Below are 18884 nucleotides of genomic sequence, written 5' to 3' on the forward strand. Positions count from 1 at the left end.
GAACTTTGATAAGCTCTTACGTGTGGACAGAGAGTCACTAGCAGTGGAGCAAAAGAATGATGACAGCTTAGCTAAATTACCCCACACAGCTAAAGAAGGCATTGCTAGGCGCAACGTGACGATACAAGAGAGAGGAGGATTGTTGTATCGGCACTACAGAGATCGAAAGGGTAGGATTCTAGATCAATTAGTCGTTGAGTTGGAATTAGTCGATGAGTTGGACGACGGCATGGGCCAGCTACCATCTATTTCATGCCCGATCCCAACCATTACAGGTCTTGACGGCCTTCCCGAAAGAACGCAGCCCTTTTTATGGCATTTTTTCCACGGGCTTTTTGCAATATTTCACGAATTCCTACACCACCTTTGCTCGATTTCACAAGGAAGCTTATATTGATCATTTGTTCCGTCTGTGCGTTGATCGCTATTTCGGCAAAGACTAAAAGTGGGTTGCATAACGATGACAACGACAAAAAGTGCTCGCATAAAATTCTGCCTTGTCATGCAGCAGTGCAACTCGTAGTAGATGTAAACCTCTTTCTAGTGCTGACTCATTGCATCAACTTTTGAGGCAGACTTCGTAGGTGCAACGTATGCCACGGAAAACCAAAGACACACACACACTCACTCACACACACACACACACACACACACACACACACACACACACACACACACACACACAAAAGAAAGACAGAAAAGTGGTGCGACCTTTAAGAACCACAATCCAATTTACAGCGAACCTCTGCATTTTGAAAAGTGGCATTTAGAATGTCAGTTGGTTGTAATTCAGACATACTTTATAATGTTGCCCACACATGACTTACGCGTTTGAAAACTTATTTGCGCATAAAGCTTTCGAGCATTCGTTAAAGAATTTTTATAAAAGCATTAATTCGTCCGCAGACATTTTCCTTCGCGAGGACATCGGCCATAATTGACCTCCCACGAAAGCGGGGAAACCTTGTAAGCCTTTTATATAACGTCTCTAAACAGGTCGAGAACCAAGGTTCAGCCATTTTTATTGAAAGTCTGATTAACGCACGCAAACTTCAAAATTCTCCTGCGTATTCTACCTAACATTCCTCACACTTCCTCAAAATATTAACTTCGTGAGTGATCTAGTTTGCTTCAGAAAACCATGAAAAAAGGCACAAAACGTTTTGGGGCGCGCGGTCTAGTTGCACTTCTAACGTTTTTGAGTGCTTCTAGCTTCGCAGTAAAACATCAGTACAACAAGGGAAGATCGAGGTGTATTGGGACTGTCATAGACTCTCACAGCACTATAACAGAGGGTCTGTACACGCGCGAAACATTGCTCGCATACTACTGTTACTATTCAGCAGTTTCAACTGCTGGGTTGGTTGGCTCACCTGTTCTTTACAGGAGGCGATAGCCGGGCGCATTTGAGGCCGGTAGTTCCTCCGCCCATGCGTCTAATCCGTTGTTCATAAACGTGCTGCCCCGCGTCCATGAGTTTAGTGTCACGTATATCTGCGAGCGGAAGCTACGAATCCTCGTTTCGCACTTTCCTCAGTAGTTCGGGGAACACATCTACAACACACACGCATATCGAAAACCTCTACGCAAGTTGCATTCACCAATGGATATACGTGTTTGATTGAAATGGCTGATAGCGCCGAGTGCAATGCCTGCGGTGTCGAGGAGACTATAGAACACCTACTGTGCAACTGCCCATCGTTTGAAACTTAAAGACATGACTTCTGCACAGTTCTAAATCAGTTAGATAGAAAACCGCTCACCTAGAACAAGGTCTTGGGACTATGGCCTCGCATATCGCAGCTACAAAACGCCACAAAAGCGCTGCTGCGATTTTTAAAGGCTTCTGGATTGAGTGACCGTCTGTGATTCGGACTGAGTGACCGCCAATGATATAGAGCTGAAAACTGTTACCACGTCGGCAATGTCAACAGTGAACTTTCCGTCCTTCTCTTAATCTTTCACTCACCTTTTCTCTTCCCCCAGTGTAGAGTGGCCAACCGGGCTGAGTCCTGGTTAACCTCCCTGCCTTTCATTTATCATTCTCTCTTTCTTCGTAAGTTGTCAAACAAAGTCGTCCTTTGGACCCTCAAACGCCAGCAGGTTCCGAATGAAATGTTCCGCGTCTGTACATTTCATTTCAAAGTGTCTTCTGCGAGCTCCCGCCACCCTTTTGCATTATCATACCCGGGGAGGGGGAGAGCTCTCACAGTTTTAGACCCCCAAGCTGAAGCAACGGACGACGTACAGTTCAGAAACTAAAGGAAGACATCTCGGAACTATTCAAACACGAAAAACAAAAACGCTAAAATTCGAGCAAGACATCGTCATCGCTTAGTGACTTTTTGCTAAAAATGAAGTGTTTTGGGTCGCAATCTGGTTACTATGTGACCCCCTCTCCCGCCTTCCTTCCCCCAAAAATGAAAAAGAGAGAGAGATAGTAATATAGGAAGGCAGGGATGTTAACCAGTCAATAGTCTGGTTGACTACCCTACGCTGGGGGAAGGGAGAAGGGGAAGCGAGAGAAGGGAGAGAGAAGGGAGAGAGAAGGTGTAGATATGTGTACGGACAGCACTTGAGTTAAAGACGCTCGCGCAAACCAGAAGTTCTGAGAAAGCATAAAAGTGCCTTCACTGCCTTCTGAGCCGATGATCGGTCGGGACGGTGCTCTAGTAACGTCTGTTCACTCAGAGGGTGATCATCTAATTTCCTCAATGTGTTGGACAAAGATTGTCTTTGTGCTTGAAATTTAGGACAATGGCACAATAAGTGTTCAATGTTCTCCTCGCATCCGCAATCAGTCATTCCAATTAGTGCTGAGTAGACATTCGTGAAAGTAACTCCAAGCCATAACCGACACAGAAGAGACGCTTCACGTCGGTGTAGACCGGCTGGAGGTCTGAGTTGAAGTGACGGGTTTAGTCTGTGCAGTCTTGTGTGCCTTGTATGTGCGGTGTTCCACCCTGCTAAGGAGATCGTGCGTGCTAAAATGCCAAGTTGCCTCGCGGCGTCGGTCCTTGAGAGAGGAATGGGGACGCAGCGGTCTTCTTGGTTTGATGTCCGAGCTGCCTTATCGGCGTCATCGTTTCCTATGATACTATAATGACGTGGTATCCACTGGAAATAGATATCATGGCCTTTTTCTCTTAAGTGATGGACAAGTTCCACGATTTCGCACGTGAGCTGATCGTGAGCTGCATGTCGGAGAAATGACTGCACACATTGCAAGGCCGGCCTTGAATCGCAGAAGACTGCCAATTTTCAAGGACTTTCAGCCTTTATCACATGAAGTGCGTCGCGGAGAACCACGAGCTCTGCAGCTGTACACGTAGTGACATGGGAAGTCTTGAACCGCTGGGTTATTCTCATTGTTGGTATAACTACAGCGCCACCGGAACTGGTTGATGTAGTTGATCCATCAGTGTAGACGTGTGTGCAGTCGCTGTATTTCTCGTACAAGAGAAGTAAAGTTAGTTGCTTGAGCGCTGATGATGGCAAGTCCGACTTTTTCTGAAGTCCTGGGAGTGTAAGGTTTACTTGAGTACGGCGCATACACCATGGAGGAATGGAAGGCCTTGCCGCAGGTGTGTAACCTGACCTGAGAGAGGCATGGTGCGCGAAGACAGTCGCACTGAATGTCGTGTGGGGCCTATCTACTGGGAGACTTGCGAGGTGGTGGGTAGGGGTCCGGGCGAAGTGTCTTATGTGCACACGCATTGCTTGAATGCTAATGTGCGTTCTAATAGTGGAATCTTGAGCGACTGCAATAACTTCAGTAGTTGACGCACTCCGCGGTAGACCAAGGCATATCTTGAGGGCTTGGGCTTGGATGCTTTGGATTACATTCAGGTTAGTTCTGCAGGTGTTGGACATGACCGGTAGGCTGTACCGCGGGAATCCAATAAATCCAAAAATGAAGCTTATCAACACTGATTACTGTCAAACAGACAGCCCTGTCGCGGAGCATTTTCAAAGATAACACTTTCCGCCGAACTCTTCTCAAAAAGCAGTTTCAAAAATAACGAGAACTATGTGCGTGGCAATATCACTGTCCTGATGTGCGGACAAACGGAAACACTTTTACGAAACAAGAGCGAGATTCAGTGATTCCCGCAGAACCCGGACGGTATCTTACCTTCTAGCGTCGGCACCGGAGCCAGATGAGCTCGCACGGCAACGTTGAGGGCTGCATCGATCTCACACAATGTTCACGACTACTCTGTCTGGCTGGCCTTACATGGCTAGTCGAAGGATCGGAATCCGGAAATTGATTCACGACCAGAGACCAAAGCACGTCGCGGTTCTTCAAAGCAAACCCACGAGGCATAACCGATCACATCGGAGTGAGACGTCCTGCAGAAGGTGCTTTTGAATGTGCATGAGCGTACCAGGACACACGTCTGCACATTTGCTTGCTTTTTCTGTCATATGCCTGCCACAGAAAGAAAGTAAACACGCGCGTAGATCCGACAACTTTTGCAAGGAAAAGAAAGAAAAAAGATTGCTCGCGCATCCTGCCTGGAGGAAAAACGAAAAGAAGCCAGGGTGTGATCGAACTCACACGAACTGTGGCACGCACGAAGCACTGCGACCCCGCGCCGCAACTGCCACAAAATTAGTCGCTGTAGAAATGTTTCTTTTCCCTCTCTCTTTCTTTTTCCTCGCTAGATCCACATTCCGGTTCGGGTCAACACTTGCGAGCCTGGGTGCCAATCTATACGATATCACCAGGACGTCTGATTTCAACGTTCGCGAATGCATCCGGAGTTACAAGCCGTCAGTTATCGTAAAAAAAAGGAAAGAAAAAAAAATACTGCTAAACAGATAAGGAAAATGCTTGTCGCAGATTTCGTACTGTTAGTAACCCCGAGGGCGTGTTTCGCAGATAACGCGCCAAGTTCACAGAACGAAACTGGCGGACCGCGAAGCGACAGTCGCACAGCGTTTTTGCCCGTTTCCGCGCTAATCAGGCAGTGCAGTCACCCCTGCCGATTGCTTGCAGAGACAAGTGTCGCAGCTGCGCTTGACGCCAGCTCCGCTAGGTCAACGCCGCGTGTTAGTAAAACAAACAGCGCGGCAGCGTGCTGTGCGAGGGCGGCTTATAGTCGGATCGTTCAGCGAGCGAGGAATTTGGAGATGGTGGATTTTCCCGAGGACTCTTTCGACTTTCTCAAGTACGTATGTACGTTTAGCTCGATATGAACAAAAATGCGCGAAGTAATCAGGCTCGCACAGGTCCGTACAATAGGCACAATAAATGACTCTTTTGCATATTATTATTATTATTATTATTATTATTATTATTATAAACTATATACACAGGCAGAATGAGAATAGAATACTAAAAATAAATAAAAGAAAGAAACCACCATGCCCACTATTTTGTAAAGGAGAGGGGAGAAACAAAAAAAGCGACGGGACCTGCCGCAGTAGCCCGGTGCCAAAGGCGCTGCGATGCTGAGCTTGAGGCCGTGGCGGCAGCATTCCGATGGGGGCCAAATTAAAAGAACGCGCATGTTTAAAGATGTAGGTGCACGTTAAAGAACCCCATGCGGTCAAAATTAATCATACCGCGGTTTTGGCACGTAAAACCTTAGAATTTAATTTTTAAGTTCTTAAAAAGGAGAAACAGAAGAGGAAGGCACAACACAACGCACTACATGACACTTACTATATGAGGGCTATCGAGTCTCAAAGAAGGGTCGAGTCCGGCAGCCTAGGAGAATTCCTGTATACCGCTTCGTGAGCCCCGTATTAATAAAGTTAGGCCTTCCGGAAAAAAAAAAAAAAAATTAAGCGAAGTTAGAGAAAGATCAAACCGATGGAACTTAGTGGAGTAGTACAGAGCGACAGCTGTTGATAGTTGAGCATTCTGAAACCAAGTGAACAAGTGCTCAATTGTTTCGCTGTAGAGTTCCACAGTCCAGGCACGAAGGGCTCGGTGCACAAGATAAAAAAAAAGGAATCAAGCAAGTAACAACGGTACAATAAAAGAAAACACGACATACCCTGCGTCTCGTCCTGTCTTCTCTCTTCGTTCTCGTTTTTGTGCGCTTTTACACTTTCAAGATGCAAGTAAGCTAACTAGCCCAGTTGTCCATTCTCATATACTCTGCGAACCATCGCTATTAAAGGAAAGTATACATGCATGCTGTCATGCATGCATACCCAATGATGCAAAATTTTCTGAAATTTTGAAAGCGTGACAAATAAAAAATCACCGCCCAAGCACTCCGTACAGATGGTTAACTAGTGAAGCTGAAACGTTCGGCCCCGGTGTTTATCACTGGGTTAATCCCGATGGTTCATTAAACGACGGCTCGGTATACAGTTGCTGCTTGCGCTCGGCTGCACGAGCCTGTTCTTGTGCCCGGGCTGCAGCATCGGCACGACGTAGACGAGCTCGTTCCCGGTTCCGCTCGCGGCGTTGTTGATTGAAAGCTGCCTGCTCCTCAGGAGTACCTATGACGCGTGGCCTGTTCCATTCGGAGCCGGAGAGGAACTGCTGCGCGTGCGCTCGGTTGCGACGGAGAGAAACGACGTCACTACTAGCGCAGCCAATGGCGCGCCTCTCTTTCCCTGTCTCTCTCTTTTTTTTTTTTTTTTTTGACGCGTGTGCATAGGTTTGCGTAGGAAAGTTTTCGGCGTACAGGCGACAAACGGACGGACGGACGAATCGGCTAGCCATATACAGCTTTGCTGTAAAAAAAAGAAAACAAAAGAAAAACAGTTTTTCCCGATAGATACGGTAACACTGGAAAATTATCGCCTTTTTACCATACACTATAAAAGAAGTGTACACTCTTTGGGGTGTATATTTGCCACACAACGATAATCGTCATCTGTCTTGCTTGCGTTTCCTTTCTTGAAAACACTGCGCTCGCTACTTTCCTGTCGAGAATACTGTGTCACGCTGATAACGCGCATGCCGTTCGTGACTTGTAAGTACCGGTCTCGCAGCGTTAAAGAAAGGAAATGCGGACAAGACGGATAACGATTATTGTTGTGTGGCAAGATACGACCCAAATGGTGTAATTTTTTTTAAGAGTGCACGAAAGTAAAAATAACAGTAGACGAGGGTGCATGCAAAGGGACTTTCTAACAGATGTGTCAACATGTGGACATTTTGTAACAAATAACCCACTTTTTCGCTCGAACATTCTTTCTAGTTTTTGGGATGCTCGTCTACCCGGCCATGAAAGTTTACACATTTATTCCATTAGACAAGGGAAGCTGGCGTACTATACGCTCTCTTCCGTAACCTTTTATCTTGAGATTACGCATGGAGTGTTAGCCCCACGTTCTATTCCTTGTTGTGGGTCCGCCACGGTAAAAACAAGGTCAAACATGCGGACGCTTCATACTCATGACACGATGGGCAAGGAGAAGTCATAAGCGCATACATTTTATTCTGCGACCCAGCTAAAAGCAGTTTACTATGATAAAGTATTCTCTAAAAACTGTTTTTATTCATTCCGTGAAAAAAGAAATGTTTAATAATAATTGAAGAAATGAAGACCAAACTTTCATAAATTTCTTGTCGGAATCTCAGTACCTCCATTTAGATGTGAAGTCATGATTTTTTTCCATATATATATTTGAAGTCCTTTTAGCCCCAGTTCTCATAATTTGCTGGCTTGAGCCTTTGGTTCATTCAGAGCGCAATTCAGTCCTTTAATGAAAAACAGTTAATTATAAGTAAATGCAAATGCTGTCGAAATTAATGAAGCCTTGAGGAGCCTATGTGGAGAACTTCACAGCGTCCTTACTCGGATTTCGAATTTGTATTTCTTGCCTTACCGAGCCTTCTCCTTGCGATAAGATGGAAAATCTTTGTACTTATGAAGCGTAACTTACTAAAACTGTTTAAATTAACTTTTTTTTTCTTTGGCGTACCTTTCAAAGAAAACTTGCCGGTCTGGCATCAGATCAAGTTAATGAAATTGTCACAAGCAACACCTTCCCAATGTTCCTGTAGAAGTGCGCCAGTTCGAATTGAGCAGCCTGACAGAAGAAAGGCTTGCGTCGAGACTGAGAACCAATAGAAAGAAGGAACTCCTGTTGAAGGAGGGGTATTTTTTTTTTTTTTTACACTGAGACAGAAAGCCAACCAAATCTGTTCCTTTGCAGATAACAGCTACTGGCGAAAAAAATTCTCGAAGTATAATGGGGAGGAGGGTGGGAGTGGTTTTGTACAACCGCAGAGAAAGCGCGAACAGTACCACTACAGGATGGTGCCGTTGAACTGACGCCAAGAAACGCAAGCTCAAGAATTCTGTATAGAACTGCCAACGTCTCTCGGCTTACGTGCGCAGTTCACCCTATAAGTTAAAGCAGTACTGAGACAAACTCCTTTTTTTAGGGGTAGCTCTCGACTTCGCAATTGCCGTGAGTCTGCCAAAACTGATCGCGTGTGGGATGGAAACGGCCACGAGTCCTTCTCTCTCTTGCGTTGTTTTGGCCGTCTCACGCTCGTGGTCTGGTTGTTTATCTGTGTATAAAAAACAAGGCGTGTCACTAAATTACTACAGTTGTTAGTCAGCGCCGTGCATCTGTGTTTCTTCTTGTAGCGTCCCATGTGGTAGTTCACTGATCATAATCACGGTAAGAAAGTTCGATGAATCGACTGTGCCACAAATAAAAATTACAGCACATTTTATGCGACCGTTCAGAACGCGCACCAAGTGCAGTGCTTCTTCGGACGTGAAAAGGGAGACTATTCTTGTCACCGAAAGTGGAGGTGGCGGCCTCGTGGTATCACACCGATTAAACTGCGTCGTGCCAGTCAGTTGGGGGCGGTGGCTAAACGCCATACAATGCCCATTTAGCAGAAAGCTTCCATGTTTTCCATTCCAATTGTGCGCTTCTCGGGGAAACACAGGGAGACACATACGGGATGACCAAATAAGAGAAAATTAAGGAAATCGAAGAATCCGTTGAATATAATGCGCTATTCCATTAAAAGATCGGTGTCCATTAGAGATACCCAACGTTACTAGACTAGCTTCAGTTGTAAAACTCCCCGCCCGCGCGCTTACAGCCGCTGTCGCCACTTCTGTGACAGCTGCCAGATGGCAGCGATGTTCCATCGAGCTCCACTGCAGACGCCTCGTCACAGCCTTGAGCTCGTGCGGACAGGCAGTTTGCGCGTGTTTCACGCTCGCTGGCGTTCTCCCTTGTCCGAATTAGTGATACCACGAGAAAGTGGTATCCACCTACAGCAATAATATTTATCGCACCAGTTCGTTAATACTGAAAGAAAGGTAAACTGCACGAAAGGAAGAAACGCATACAGCGAAGCGCAGAAGCTGCGTTTCTAAATGTGTGTTTCTTCCTGTCGTCTTAACGTTTCGCGAGGTTAAGGCTTACGAGCCTGAATATCTGGCCAAAGTGCGTGATTGTAGGAGGATCTTCATCCGCACCGAAGCTTCTCACCACGCCAAAGAAGCGCTACAAGAAGAAAGGTGAGGTCGGTCTTTGTGCACACTAGCCACAAAAAAAAGAAAAAAAAAAGTAGGATTTTTCATTCCGTAAAGATGGTTAATCAGCGACGCTGAAACGTGCGGCCCCTGTGTTTATCACTGGGTTAATCCCGAGGGTTCATTAAGGTATTTCTCAGTTATGAGGTTACACACACAATCGGCTGCGACGGAGAGAACGACGTCACGCCCGCAGTCCGCAGTTGTCGCTTGCGTTCGATGTCTCGAGTTTGCTCGGCGGCATGGTTAGCAGCCTTCGCCTGCTATTTGCCGCTTGTGATTCTTCGAAATTAAATTTCTTCAAAATTAAATCTTTCCGTTACGTAAGACCATGAGTGGCTCATACTCCCTTAAGGAATGGCTCATACCCCCGTAAACGCGGCCTCCCCATTACGACGACAGAAGCGAAGTGAAATTCTACGCTGGAATGATGAATGGTCACGCAGCCAGCTCGCCAGCTGTGGAAGACGACGACGAACGCGGGAGCAGTGGCACGAGCGGGTGCCGTTAATATCGCAGAGAGTTCCCGGTCGGCACGAGGAATCGCTCTGTTTTACGCCGTGCGAAGCGTCGCATTGCAGGGAGCACAGAAAAAGTGGTGCGCCGAATTGTCGACATCGTTCCGATAGCGGCCTATGCAGCTAGATACGCAGCACGTCGGCATCGTCTGCTGATATTCTTAAAAAACTTGGCGAAGGCCACAGTTCCACGGATGACATGCTTGCTGAAATTCGCCGTCAACAACGAACCACAGAATACACCAACGCTGCACCGCGTGCTTAGTCCGGCCCGCCCGCGTAGCCGGCCAGTGAGGAAGTGAAGTCTTTATTCTATGGTGAAGCCGGGCTAAAGCCCCTCAATTTTTCAAAAGTAGCGCCATTCTTAGATCTTTCCGCCACCCCGCTCACCCTGGCGCGTCCTCCTCTACGCCTCCTGTCGCCCCAGCCTCCTCCGCTCCCCCATTGGCCAATCTGTGTCACGTGGAAGCGGGCGCCGCGCTTTTGTATATTTTTTTCTTTCCAGCGCGGAGCAGGCGCCGCGCTTTTGTATATTTTTTTCTTTCCAGCGCGCGCCGACCTCCATTGTTGGGCCTGCGCGACGAAAATACAGCAGGCGGATTGACGGAGTGCGTTAGCGTAATAGAACGTGCAGGGCCGAGAACTTAATTGCGATGCCATGCTGCTGCGCCTTTGGTTGCCGCAACAGACACAGCGAGGGCAAAAAGCTTTTGCTTTGCCGTCCGGCGGGCGCAACGCAAAAAGAAGTGTGGATTCGCAGGATCGGGCGGGCTGACTTCGAGGAAGTGGCAAAGAACGCACGGTTTAGTGAAGTAAGGCCACGGCTACTCACAACCTCTTATTTTGAGCCTAGTCCACGCCTTCCGCTTCGAAAAAGTGGGTGTTCATGCTCTGCGTGGTTTTTAGCGCGTTGTCTGACTTTCTTTTTTCGAATGTGCTCTCTTTGTTTCATGTAGTATCGTCTTGCGGTGAAATGCACGCATCTGCAGCTGGCCTGTGACATAAAAGCGACTTTCTTCAGGGTGTGTTTTGAGCGCCACCAGCAGTTAGCACATTCTCGACGCTATTGCAAGGCTCACTATGACTTACGATGCAGTCTTTTAGCTTCGAATGTACGCCCGCATGTATTGATTTGGTTTGTGGTGATTAATGTTTTTAACGTTCCGAAGCGACTAAAGCTAGGATGGAGGTCATAGTGGATGGCTCCGGATAACTCTATCTAGCTCGCCTGGGGATGTTTAACGCGCACTTTGATCGTAGAGTCGTACGTGGGCCGGTAAATTCTTCGTTGGCGTTTCATAATACTCGCGCGGGCGCGCTAGCGCTGCTTTAGAAGTTGGCGCCTTGGCGCGATTGTATTTCTTCAATAAATTTTATTTACTAGTGTAACAACTTGTCATATTTCGTATTATTTACGGCACCTCCAGGGCACCAAAGCGGCAACGGGAACACCAAAGCTAGAACCAGCGCTGGATGGGGCTCGCCGAAGCCTGTGCATGCCAAGGGGGTATAAGATCGCGGACAGCCAATTTTGTATGCGAACACTCCCTGCGACGCCTGCATTAGTGTAATGTTACGTGCTCTTCAGAGGCCTCCGTTAGCCATTACATGTGCCCTCCTGGAGCAGTACTTGTAAAAAAACAAAACAATATATCGTCACGATTACCAAAGCACCCCGCAATGAAAAAACAGCCCTGTTGCCAGGCATTGCTGACAGCACACAGCCGGAATCTCTCACGCGCCGACCGAACAAAAGTGTCCTGCAGGTACGTGAATGAACCTACGAAACCACGTACACATACTTTCACGCTGTCAACACCTGAAACTTTGGTAATTATGCGCGTGTTTGGGTACACCGCGTGCTTGCGTCGTACGTGTTTCAGCAACACGAACACTCAACGTCGCGCGCTTTACGCCTTAAATACGCCTTGAATAATGGTCATTTTCTCTATTTCCTCCGCAATTCTAACACGAAATTCTAAAGGCCAGTTACCGATTGACGAAGAAAGATCTCGATTGAAAAAACTGCTCCGCAGGGCTCGAACGAACTTTTCTAAGGATTTCCTCCCGTAGCGTGTTAGCCGTCGTCTGCTACGGCAGGCCCACCACCGGCAGCGCCACCGTCGAGGCCGCGCCGAGCGGAGGAGGAGGGAAGCGAATGGCGCTACTTTGGGAGATTGAGGGGTTTTAAGCCGGGCGCGACTGCAGCGCCACGAAGGCGCGGGCGAATGGCGGTTCCGCGCAACGGCGCCGAGTTTTAAAACTGAAGCTAGCCTAGTAACGTTGAGAGATACCAACGAGTCGACATTATCAGGTTACGTGTAAGAATTCATTTTTTTAATTATTATGCAGGACAAAGGTGTGCTTACTAGCCCTATAATGTCGGTCAGCATAAGCCCCTCTGCTGGTACTCGAATTAATCTAGCCTTCGTATATATGTCCCCAAATGTATGTGCCGAGATACCGACCGAACCAGTCGCGAACAGCAGCCGCAGCCGCCAAGCCAAACACGGAAGGAATAGGCAAAGAAAGATTTGCTTTAATATAAATGGCATTGGTCAGCGCAGTCTGGTTATGTGAAACCCGCGTGCTCACACGGCGGTGGTGCCACTTCCAATAGTACACCTTCGCTCATGGCGTGCGGTAACAAACGGCAACGGTTGCGAGAGAGCCCCACCTAGAAAACAAGCAAATGACCCCTGAATCAATTACGCGTGAAAGGGGTCAGTATAAAATGGCACTCAAGAGCGTTCAGTTACGATCGAGTGAATCGGCAGTGCGGCGTTTACGGCCCACCGCGCACCGGCAAGATTGATTGGCTACCCGAGTCCGGACGGCCCGGAGAACATTTCAAGCCCTCGAGCAGCGCGAGGCCCAATCTGCATGGGCGTCTCGCCAGCGCACGTGACCGTGGCGACCCTTTCTAACGATAGCGTGGCGCTGAAGTTCAAAGTTGGTATCTTTCTCTCGCAGACACACGCAATACCCGATACCAGAACCCGCGCGATACCATTGCGAAAAAGCGAATCTCTTCTGTGGAAATCGAGGCCTGTATATAACGTGAGAATTCCGCTCGCTCGCTTCTAATTCATTCTTATCAATCACCGTTCGCGGCCGAGAAATTCCGGTGCTAACGTGAGGGCAGCCCCACTCGGACCACACACAAAAAGCGCAGAGGAACATAATCGGAATAGAATGGTTACATTATATGACACCATGAAAGGGTACAATCAGCACCAAGGTACACGAATTCTGCTTCAACAGCGAAGCTTTGTTTTCAGCGAAGCCGTACGGGGATTCTTTCGCAACATCGTGCGTCCCTCGAGTGGATGACGATGTTTTCCGTTCACATTTTCTTTAATGCGCTAAGAATTTCCTAACAAAAACGAACAAGTAAGGTCAAATGCGGTGAACAGGAATTCTAATCGTGAGCGTGTGTACCGCTGCTCCCTCTCGTGGTCAGGGTCACGAGTAGGAAGTTTACAGAAAATGGACTGGAGTGCATACAGCAGGCGTTACCAACTCTTGACTGGGAGCTTGATTACCACTCTCGTTGAAAGAAAAGTGTACAATCATTGCATTCGACGGGTGCTAACATATGGGACAGAAACTTGGAGTTAACGAAGAAGCTTGAGAACAGGTGAAGGACCGCGCAAAGAGCGATGTAACTAAAATTGTTAGGCGTAAGGTTAAGAGACAGGAAACGAGCGGTGTGGATCAGAAAGCAAACGGCGACAGCCGATATAGTCTAGTTGACATTAAGAGAAAAATAAATGCTGCTGCGGGCAGGCCGTGTAATGTGCGTAGGGTAGATAACCGCTGGACCATAAGCGTTACAGAATGTGTGCCGAGTGAAGAGAAGTGCAGTCGAGGACGACAGAAAATTAGTTGGGCCGATGAAATTAGAAATTTGCAGGCGCAAGCTCGAATCAGCTAGAGCAAGACAGCGGTAATTGGAGATAGCTGGTAAAAGCCTTAGTCCTGCAGTGGACATAAAAATATGCTGACGACGACGACGACGACGACGACGATCATGATACCACTACTATTAGGATGGCCACCGAGAATTGAAAATGTTGGTTCCCCTAAAGCGTTGCCCGCTTAACCGGTTAACTCGGGGCGAACTTCAATTTCCCTCATTTAAACGCATGTAAAACGCAGACCTGCTTTCATTGGACAACCTCTGAATTGATTCGAATGAAATTTGTTGCGTTTAAAAGAGAGCTGAATTCTACCGATTGTGCGCCCACACTTTGTCTCCGGGGTTGTACTGTACCTCTCTTCGCCCTAGGTTGTACCGGTTTGCGTCGACGTATTGCTGTTGTATGATACGGTGCCTTGCCAACTGCCGTGCTTCTTCTGCCCTTTCTATGTACTCGCTAACGTCAGGGTCGTCTTCGGCGCTGTTGTCTACAGGTAACATCGCGTCTAGTGTCGTTGTTACTGTCCGACCGTAAACAAGTTCAAATGGCGTGAAATGTGTCGTTTCTTGTACTGCAGTATTATACGCAAAGGTGGCATATGGTAGAATACTGTCCCATGTCCGATGCTCGATGTCCACGTACATTGAGATCATGTCAGCGAGCGTTCTATTGAGCCGTTCAGTCAGGCCGTTTGTTTGTGGATGGTACGCTGTGGTTTTTCTATGAGCAGTATGTGTTAGTTTCATAACAGACTGCATCAAACGGGCCACGAAAGCTGTTCCTTTGTCTGTTATGAGTACGTTAGGTGCGCAATGTCGTAATACTATGTGTGAGACAAAAAACTGAGCCACTTCAATGGCGGTTCATTTTGTAAGAGGTCTCAGCATACCGGGTCAGATAATCGGTTGCTACCACAATCCACCGCTTTCCTAAGGTTGAAACGGGAAATGGTCCAAGTAAATCCACTCCTATTTGTTCAAATGGCGCTGTTGGTGGCTGTATCGGTTGCAGAAAACCTGCTGGTTTGAGTGGCGGTGTTTTGCGTCTTTGACAATCTAGGCACGATTTGACATAGTGCTGCACTGAATTCATCAACTTCGGCCAGTAATATTTCTGGCGGATTCTCGCCAGAGTCCTACTAACGCCTAAGTGGCCAGCTGCAGGGTCATCATGGCAAGCTTCTAAGATTTCAGCTCGCAGCGATGATGGTACGAGAAGTAGAAACGTCTCACCACTGTGCTCGAAGTTTCGTTTGTAGAGGACGTTGTTTCGGAGGACATACGAACACAATCCGCGAACGAAAACTCGAGGCACTTTCACTTGTCGACCCTCCAGGTACTCGATGAGCAGGAGTAATTCCGGATCAGTGCGCTGATGATGAGCCATTTCCGTCGTATTCACAGCCCCAAGAAATGGGAAATCTTGCTCGTATTCAGGTGACGTAGCTTCGATTGGTGCGCGTGATAAGCAGTCAGCATCATTGTGCCGGACTTGTAAACGACCGTGATGTCATACTCCTGTAGACGCAAACTCCATCTAGCGAGTCTTCCAGAAGGGTCCTTGAGGTTCGCCAGCCAGCACAATGAGTGATGGTCGCTGATGGCTCGAAACGGTCTGCCATATAAGTATGGCCGGAACTTACTGATGGCCCATATAACCGCCAGGCATTCCTTTTCTGTAGCTGAGTAATTTGTCTCGGCTTTCGATAAGGTACGGCTTGCGTACGCAATGACTTTTTCTTCTCCATTCTGCCACGTATGGCACCGAGACCGATGTTACTCGCGTCGGTGTGGATGTCCGTTTCGGCATTTTCATCAAAATGGGCGAGTATAGGAGGACTCTGCAAACGCCGTCGTAGTTCAGAGAAGGCGTCTTCTTGTTCTTTCTCCCACACAAAAGGGACATCTTCTTTTGTCAATCGCGTGAGTGGTTCGGCAATCTTAGAAAAATTTTCTACGAAACGCCTGTAGTAGGCACACAGTCCCAGGAAACGTCTAATAGCTTTTTTGTCTCTTGGCTTCGGAAACATTCCTACTGCAGTGATCTTCTCAGGATCGGGGCGGACGCCTTCAGCACTGACAATGTGTCCGAGAAAGCGGAGCTCGCGAAAGCCGAAGTGGCATTTTTCGGGTTTTATGGTCAATCCCGCCGTGCGAATAGCATCCAGAACTGCTCTCAGTCGCTGCACGTGCTGCTCGAATGTAGTGGAGAAGACCACCACATCATCAAGGTAGACGAGGCACGACTGCCATTTCAGTCCGGAGAGAACAGTGTCCATCATCCGCTGGAATGTGGCTGGCGCAGAACACAGACCAAATGGAAGCACCTTAAACTCGTATAAACCATCCGGTGTCACAAATGCCGTTCTTTCGCGATCTCGCTCGTCCACTTCTATCTGCCAGTATCCGCTTTTGAGATCCAGAGAAGAGAAGAAGTAAGCATTGCGTAGTTTGTCCAAGGTGTCGTCGATGCGGGGGAGTGGATAAACATCCCGCTTCGTGACGAGGTTGAGTTTCCTGTAGTCAACACAAAATCGTAGCGTGTTATCCTTCTTTTTGACAAGGACTACCGGAGATGCCCACGGACTATTGGATGGCTGTATTACACCGTCCTTGAGCATTTCCTGTACTTGACTTCTTATCGCTTCTCTTTCCTTCGGAGCTACTGGGTACGGGTGTTGGCGAACTGGTCTTGCAGGTTCTTCGACCACAATGCGGTGTTTTGCGACGGGAGTACGACGGACTTTCGATGAAGTCAAAAAGCATTCTGCAAACTCTGTGACCAAGTTCACAATCTCATCTCTTTGTAGTGATGACAGCTCTCGGTCAATGTCGATAGAGGTAAGGACACTGTCTAAGGTGGCAGAAGCTGGTGATGCTGCATCGAGGGTTGACACATCCGAAAATTGTGTATAGTCATGAAGAGACGCTATGGCTGTTCCCTTCGCCACTTGTTGTGCCTCATTGCCAAAGTTAGTCAAAAGGACGTCCGCATACCCGTTACGCAGGTGAACTAGGCCTCTTGCCACGCATATTTGCTTTTCTAGTAGCAGCCCGATATTTCCGTCTGCAAGTCCCTCATAGTCACGAAACATGTCGCTCCTTACAATGACAGTCATACTGCACCGTGCCGGCACCGTCACGTCTTCATCCACAATAGGGAGAGAGGAAATATGTGGCTGTTCTGTATCAGAAATGGTAACAGCATTTTCTGTGGAAAACAACACGCGTGATTCTTGCAAGTCGATAATTGCGCCATTCGTTCGTAAAAAGTCCATGCCCAGTATCAGATCACGGGAACACTCAGGGATAACAATAAAGCTGCAGACGTATGTAAAGCCTCTAATTCCTATTCTTGCTGTGCACATTCCTACGGGGTCGACTAAGTGTCCCCCCGCTGTACGTATTGGAGATCCGGTCCAATGGGTCAATACCTTTTTCAATTTTCTGGCGAGTACACTGCTAATAACTGAATAGTCCGCACCAGTGTCTACCAACGCAGTCACTTCGAAGTCGTCGATGATGACGCGCAACTCGGAAGTAACGGTGTCATCACTGCACTTGTCGGTCGTTTCGTCACTGCCGTCGTCTTGTCGGATTGGCGATGGAGGGCCTTCGGTGTTCCGGGCGTCAGCGGCCTTGCCTCCACAGGTCGCTGGCTCTAGTTTTCCCGTCGCGGACTTTGGGAGCGACGCCTCGGTGAAATGGAAGCGGGACGCGGACTGGGCGACCTATAACGCATAGGCGCTGCTGATCGAGGTTCATGTTGCTGGGGGTTCCGAACAGTTTGGCGCGTAGATAAAAATGCATCAATCTCATAAGGACGCTCACCGTTTCGAGGGCAAGGCGCATTCACAGAGAAGCCACGCAGTCCTACTCGGCGATACTGGCATTCCCGGTATAGGTGACCAGCCTCTCCACAGTGGTAGCAGAGGGGACGCCGGTCTGCAGTGCGCCATACATCGCTTTTACGTGGGCTTCCTTCTGGCATGGGCTGAACATTGCGAGGAAGTACCTGGGGTATTGTGGCCGTTCGTCCAAAGTCGGCGCGTCCTAGGTCCTGACGTAAAGCTTGGGCGTACGATATCCGCGGCTGACGCTCTGGCTGTGCGTGGGGCCGTACCTGAGGCTCTGGCTCACAAATTACTTGCCGGACTTCTTCGCGTATGACATCAGCAAGTGAGGACACCGTAGGAGGGCTTTGGGCCAGCTGCAGTTTCTGCAGCTCTTCCCTTACGACGGACCTCACCATTTCGCGTAGGATGTCCATGTTGTTGGGGAGGGCTCCTGACCCAACGTCAAATGATGCGACGCATACATCTCTGTTGTACTGCCGCGCACGCTGCTGCAGCGTCTTCTCCATCGTCGTCGCCTCTGATCGAAATTCGGCTACAGAGCGGGGCGGATTACGAACCAGGCCGGCAAAGAGTTCCTGTTTTACACCGCGCATTAGGTGCCGCAATTTCTTGTCCTCAGCCATGTTTGGGTCGGCTCGGCGGAAGAGGTGGGTCATGTCTTCAATGTACATGGTCACACTTTCATTATTCCGCTGGTTCCTCGCTTGAGGAGCGGCTTCTGCCCTCTCTCTGCGGTCCGTGCTCGGGTACGTAGCTAGCAGCTCTCGCCGGAAGTCGTTCCACGATGATAACGACGCTTCGTGGTTTTGAAACCACGTCCGTGCAGATTCCTCCAGCGCGAAGTACACATACCGGAGTTTCTTTGTCTCGTCCCAACCGTTACACCTGGCGACACGCTCGAAGTTTTCGAGCCAGTCCTCGGCATCCTCGAATGTGTCTCCGTGGAAGGATTCTGGCGTCCGGGGTGAATCAGCGACGACGTGAGAAGGGGTTACTTGAGTAGCCATCGCACTGGTACCTCGGCTGGCTGCCGCCGCTGCCCTTGGTGAATCGGCGAGAGGACCAAACTCGGGGGCCTCACCTCGTATGCGGCGACTCGCGCGTTGGT

At 48.5% G+C, this 18884-nt stretch overlaps 1 protein-coding gene across 1 annotated transcript in view; it reads left to right on the forward strand.

Annotated features, from left to right (window-relative positions):
• The first annotated feature begins 9142 nt into the window (after positions 1 to 9142).
• Positions 9143 to 18884, forward strand: part of LOC126536008 (lysosomal alpha-glucosidase-like) — a 64106-nt gene continuing 54364 nt past the window's right edge. The window contains exon 1 of the mRNA XM_050182896.3: positions 9143 to 9464. The gene's annotated coding sequence lies outside the window, so the exon portion shown is untranslated. The remainder of the gene's footprint in view (positions 9465 to 18884) is intronic.

Source organism: Dermacentor andersoni, chromosome 4 (genome assembly GCF_023375885.2).
Source record: "Dermacentor andersoni chromosome 4, qqDerAnde1_hic_scaffold, whole genome shotgun sequence".
Taxonomy (NCBI): domain Eukaryota; kingdom Metazoa; phylum Arthropoda; class Arachnida; order Ixodida; family Ixodidae; genus Dermacentor; species Dermacentor andersoni.